Genomic DNA, 6,486 nt, shown 5'->3' with positions numbered 1-6,486 from the left:
TCATTTGAGTGAATTATTTCATTATTAGGGGAAATTCTGAGACTTTGTCACATTTTATCTAGTTAATTGGGGGATAATGTATGAAAAAGTTTGAAAACCATCAACTGTATGTCATCAACAGGTTAAAACTTTAGGTCAACTGAAATCCCAAGTAAAATTGTAAAACATGCAATTCTTTGAGGTTGAGGATCCTTGGTTTCCCTGAGCAAACTCGCACTGAGAGTTACTATGGAGTATATGTATACTTGAGGATAACATGGGTTTGAAGGAATTATGCAAATAATAGAGGTGTTTATTACAATGCGATGGGATTTTACTATGTGTTTATTCGATTGAACCATAATCATCAGGATAATAGGATCGTAGGGGCTGAAATTCCAATTTCGTGCTGCTTTAGGCTCAATTTTAAGAGAAACTAGGTATTTGGAAGATCATGCATTTTTCTTTGTTTTGTTGCTTTAGTAAAACCCGAGCCTATTTCTCTCTGCAAAAAGGAAGACTATAATTACGTTTGCATTTGTATAGGAAATTATGGCGATACCATACTCTAAATGGATCCTAATAAAGACTTTCACTTTAGAAGGAATAGCTTAACCACTTACCTATGCTCGCAAGATGGAAGTTTCCAAATAGTCGGTTTTCAATTGTCGAGGGTTAATGCCCTCTACTACATCTTGCATCCCCATGTATCATGATAATAAGATGTCCATCCCTCCCATTCATCACTGCTTTCGCACCACGGCTTTCTGTAAGATAGAGAAAACTCCTTTCCCAGTCGATCGATTCGAACCTGCAGCTCCAGACCTCCAATGTTCTGATTCCATACTGATGATGAGTCTCTTTCCTTCCATTCTTGACAGCTAAATGTTGAGTGTATAAGCACAATTGTTAAACTAATATTTATAGAGTAGTTAGGAAAAACTAGTCATTTAGAGATCTAGGCCTTTATTACATGCCATAAAGAGAGGAATCCAGTTGACTGTCCATTACATATGCTACAAGTGCAACTGTTTTGACTGCCCATTACATATGCTACAAGTGCAGGCCAACAGCTGATGATGGTTGCTAATTCTTAATTCTTGATCGTTAATTAGTTACTTTACATGTTGTTGTCATCAAACTTTGCAGGTAATATAGTCGGGCTTTGTCCATTCCTAATTTCCAATGGTGAACCCTGTTCGTTTTTCTTAGTGGTTGATGATCCTTATTGGGCAAGGTTACATACAGCCCTAGCTAGGCAAGGTGCCAGACCAAGCACCTAGAGCCAAGGTGCTTAGACAGGATCCTAGGTGGTTTTCATATTTTTTATTTTTTAGTTACAATAATTAATAATAAATGCTACTGTTATAAAAAGTGTTAGGCACCACTAGGCGTCGGACTGGTGCTTAGCGGCTAGGCGGATTTATTTTTTTATTTAAGTGGTGGTGGATAAGGTTTTTTTGAAAGTCGGAGGAGGTGGAGGGGGTATTCATAGTTCATGGAGGAGGGCGCTAGGCACCTAGGCATCTAGGCGGATTTCTTTCTTTGTTTAAATGGTGATGAAGGAGGTTTTCTGAAAGTCGGAGGGGGTGGAGGAGGTGTTCATATTTAGTGGTGGAGACTAGAGGAGTTCAGAGAGGTTTAGGAGACTTGGAGGCTGTAATGGAGGAAATCACGGCCAAGACTTAAGTTGTGCAGTTTGCATAAACAGCTCGCACTTCCCTAGACACTTTCGAGACCTGGGTGGGCAGCCTACATACCGTCAAGCAATGTTTGAAAAAACCTTTTTGGAACTTGCTCTGAAACTTGCTTTGAAACTTTTTTAAGGGTAAATGCTTCAAAGCTCAAGAGTACAACTATGTATCTCTTAAAGCTTACGCCTCATCGCTTAAAACGTTATTGAAGTGTGCATTTCACGCTTCATAAAGCGTTTTTCTTTTAAAGCACACGCTAGACAAGATAGAAAGATATAAAAATATTTTTACTAACATTAGTGTGTCCCTAGGTATCTTCAATATGACTATGTGGCTATAAATAAGATATATATGTTATGCATGCAGCTTAGTTTGTTGTGATTTGTGTCTATACTTCACATATTTAATTCTTATCTACTAATTAGGACATGAGTATATCTATTTGTAAATTATTATATATCTATTTGTAAATTATTATTCCACTATATGTTATATGTTTGTAGTTTTTGTAGATTTTAAAATTAAAATACTTAAACTCATGAGGCTTACACCCACACTTTGAAGCTTACGTCTTGCTTCATTAAAGGGTCTAACACTTCACCTTGCGCTTCCGTTTGTTTAAATATTTGCACCTAGGCATAGGTGGGCTAGGCGCCCGTTTTTTAAAACATCATTATTAGGTCTCTCTTCTACTAGCTCCTAGACATTAATGTTTCTGTTTGTGGCTTCTTGAATGTGCAACATAAACTATATATGGATATCAATGAAGCCGAGAGCATGGTGTTGTCCAAGTACATAGCTTATCTAGTTCAGGTGGATGTACTAAAAGGTCTTGGGATATACAACCCTGGTCCTCAACGCACTTGATCTCATTATCAGTAATTCTGACTAAATCTTCAGAGTTTTAGCAAACGTACAGGGTATCTGAGATCGTCAGCTCACAAGAGGCAGCAGTGGTGTCTTTCCTTAACTCTTCTTTTTCACTGAAGCATGGATGTATCTATTTCAATCAGGATCATACTTGGAGCTCAACTTTGAAAAAGCGAGTTTTGGATATACAAAGGGCCTATAACTTTGGTTTCCACATTTGTGATTTCCCTATAAGTTAAATCTTTCTGTCCATTGTGGTTTTAATATCGAAAAACTAGAAGCAGTGAAGTAATTGGATTTGTAATAATCCAAGTAGTTGGTTCCCTATCCATTTCGATAAACTTGTGTAAATATGTTTTCTTGCAGATTTAGAATTGAGGTTATTGTGACTATGATTGGGGTGTGTGTGCGTGCGGGTGTGGTGGTGATGCTGGTGGTTGGGGGGTTTACCCTTATACCATGGATGCTCTTTCGGTTGGGCTTAGTGGCACCCGACCATGGGCCAAATATAGTCTGTTGGGTTGTTTATTTACATTTTAGGGCTAGCAGTGGCAGGAAAATCTCGAAAGATTTGAATTTATGTGAAATCAAGCTTTAGTTTTTGTATTATGCCCATGCTGATAATTCCTAGCAATTGCACATGATCTTCATATTGGACTGAGCGGGCATTTTATATCACTGACTTAGTGTGTGTTATACTGGTTAAAGAAGTGCAATTGCATTATTCTAGAAAGATAGTCGGTAATTGCTAATTTAAGGTCTTAACCAAGTGTCCGGCTTGTTTTTATTTCTTTCTACACTCTTATCATTTGACGGCTTTCTGTAGCCAGAGCCAATGATCTACTTGCACCAGATCTGCAGTGTTTTCAATTCTTTCTATGTTTCTGCCAGGGCGAGTGCTGAAGATGGTCCTTGTTGCATGATTGTTATATTAATTTGATTCATGGGTATTGTACTTTGATCTGGCTTTCCTGTACTCATTTCATGGCAATGCTGACTCTTTATTATGTCTTTAATCTTATAGAATCATGGAATCAAGCAAATGTTCCCCCATTAAACAGTTGAAATGCAAACAAAACTTTATACTAGTTTACTCAACTTTTCTCAAAACTTTTTGACTTCCTTAACAATCTATGCTGGTGATTTTGTTTATTCTTAAGTAATCAATTTTCCATGAATAGATTTTATTGAATATGTTTTATATATTTATGTTTGCTGAATGCGGATAAGGCCTCTAAATGCTGCTTTCTGAAGTCATGTATCCTATCTATTAATGATAGGAATGTTTATTATTTACCTTCCATTTTTATGGCTGAAGCTGTATGCACACATATTCATTTGAAATTGATTAGAACAACTTAGAAACCTTAAGATGAAACAGACTTAGATAGAAACACACACATAATAGGAAGGAAAATTTATGACAACACCAGCAACAAACATAAGAGAACCAGATTGTTAAATTATGGAGGAATAAAAGCGGGCACTAAACCACTAACATGCCTCACAATCTGGAGACAGAACAAATGGACATATTTGCTGTCGTATCGTTTCTTATATGATGAAGCCTTCTGGCTGAAATCAGATCCAAATCTTTTTCATGACATCTTGCTAGGTACTGGAGTGACCTCTTTCTCAATCACTACCATTTATCATTTACTGACGGTTATTATGATTTTCCTTGATTAACAAATAGAGCTAAGTGCAATTTAGGAGGGAGGATATATCATTAGTTAGGTTAGAAATTACTCGCAGCGGCCTATATATTATTATAGTTATGGTTAGGAGAGGATGGAAATCCTCTGGAAATCTTTCCGATATGAATAAACAACACTGACATATGCTGTGGATACTAGATAGTAACCTTTCATTGGTAGATTAACATCAGGATAGGCTGCAATCCTCTCCACCTCCTGATTATGTTTGCACAACATAACTCAATTACAGCATCCTTTTTTGATGCATCATAGCATTAGTGTTGACAGACCATTTAGGAAAAGGAAATCCATGACATAATTAACATTTTATCTAAGATTGAACTAAATGATTGCCATTTTAGTGGAGGCAGGTGATTTGGTCAATAGGGTAGAGATATGCAACCACATTTGATGTAAACATGTAACTTTTTCACCCAGAGAGGGACCCTTTAAATATTTAAGAATTTTAAAGATTTGTAATTGCACATAATTTTATAATCTAGGAATAGTAGTTTAAATGTAGTCTTAAACTAAAAGATTATTAGTCTTACTCAAAGAAGGTCAAACTATTCATTACCTGTGTTAGATTGCAACAATCTTACTTTTGGTTGTTTGTTGTATCGAACATTTCTTTCTATAATCTAAGTTCTTTATTCATGCTAATTTAGGAACTTTTCATGCCTTTAGGCTGACATAATTGAAAATTTCGTAAATCCTTTTACTGTAACTATGAAGATTAAGATATGCACAAGGGAACATATTAAATTGATGCAAGGGGTGGCGTAGTGTGGGAATTTGAGATAGGAGGAGGAAAGAGGAAGGTTGGGAAAGGTGGAAGACAACAATATGCAGATCAGGATTTTCATTATGAGAATAAAACAGCAAGAAATATTTTTGTAATTTTTATTGGATTAAGGATGTCGACAGATTTTCATCTGCCTATCAATTTGTTGAGTAATCATTAGGAGGTCCTACAAAAGATATAAATACTGTGCCAGTAACTTAACATGTATAATTTGATTTCTAACCTTAGTAAAACATAGTAGAATTGTATTTGGCCCTTATAAAACGGAACCTAAGAGCTAAAATGAGTTTTCTTTTATAAAGTTGCTTACAACATCTTGTTCTATGAAAACTGAATTATGACCTTATTCCTTCACCTAGTACATTAAATATATGTTTAAGTAGGAAACTAGAAATATATCTGCAAGATTCATTTGCATAAGTAAGACCACGAGGGAAAGGTAAACCATGAACTAGTAGAATGGCGGAACAGTTAAGTATTAATTAAATCTAAACTTGTATTATTCTTGTCCAAGTTACCATTAATTAAATCTGCAGACATATCGTATCTCAACTTTCTTAAATATTAAATATCTATATGACGCTCATGTGCCTGACACCCGCTCATTGAATAATCTTTAATTATCTGACACCCGCTCATTGAATAATCTTTAATGATCTGCATGTTCACCACAGCCATTAGGACACTGTGGAGCCTCTGCCATCCTCCTCCATGTTGTCATTTCATTTCTTGGCATGATACATGGCATTTGAATTCATTTGTTTTGGCCTCAAAGATATTACAAGTGCAAACTTCGAACAGTTAAATTTTCCCCCTCCCTGTTGCTTTTAGTATTTAGTATATGTAGAGTACAGGCGTGTCATGGCACATATTATATGTAGCCTCATCTGCAGGTTTCAGAAAGACCTGCATAATGTTTTTAGATACTGCTAGTTCCAAGAACTCTCCAACAACTTTCCAAATCTTTCGACACCTGTCCTGTTTTCTCCAATATTAACTAATTACTCATCCTTCGCTGATCAGAGAATTGTGTCATTCTCTTTAATATACACTATCATTTTTGTCAGCATCTACTGGCATATGCTTCTTTGTATTGATATGCTGCTATCTATAGCATATTGACCTGTATTTTTCTCTAATTCCACAAGATTCATGACTCAGATTTAGCCACAAACGAATTAGTCTAATTCTACAACATGAGGATGTAAGTTTCTTAATACCGGTAAGTAGAGTAGAATTTGGATAATGGGTTAGTGTCTATGTTACACGAACATGGGTGTACTTAGGGAAATGACAAAATTTGAATACAGTAGGGACAGGGACATGACTATTCGTGTGTGTATTGAAATTATGATTTATAGGAGATCGATATTATTTTTTCATTCGCATCTTATGAGAATTAAATATCTTACCATTTTTTTTGTTTCATTTATGTGCCCTT

The 6,486-nt window shown here is 35.8% G+C and overlaps 1 long non-coding RNA gene across 1 annotated transcript in view; it reads left to right on the top strand.

Annotated features, from left to right (window-relative positions):
* LOC109848278 overlaps nt 1–6,486 on the top strand; it is a 38,692-nt gene that overhangs the window by 207 nt on the left and 31,999 nt on the right. The window lies entirely within an intron of this gene.

Source organism: Asparagus officinalis, chromosome 7, assembly GCF_001876935.1.
Source record: "Asparagus officinalis chromosome 7, Aspof.V1, whole genome shotgun sequence".
NCBI lineage: Eukaryota > Viridiplantae > Streptophyta > Magnoliopsida > Asparagales > Asparagaceae > Asparagus > Asparagus officinalis.
This window is presented reverse-complemented; position numbering and strand designations above follow the sequence as displayed.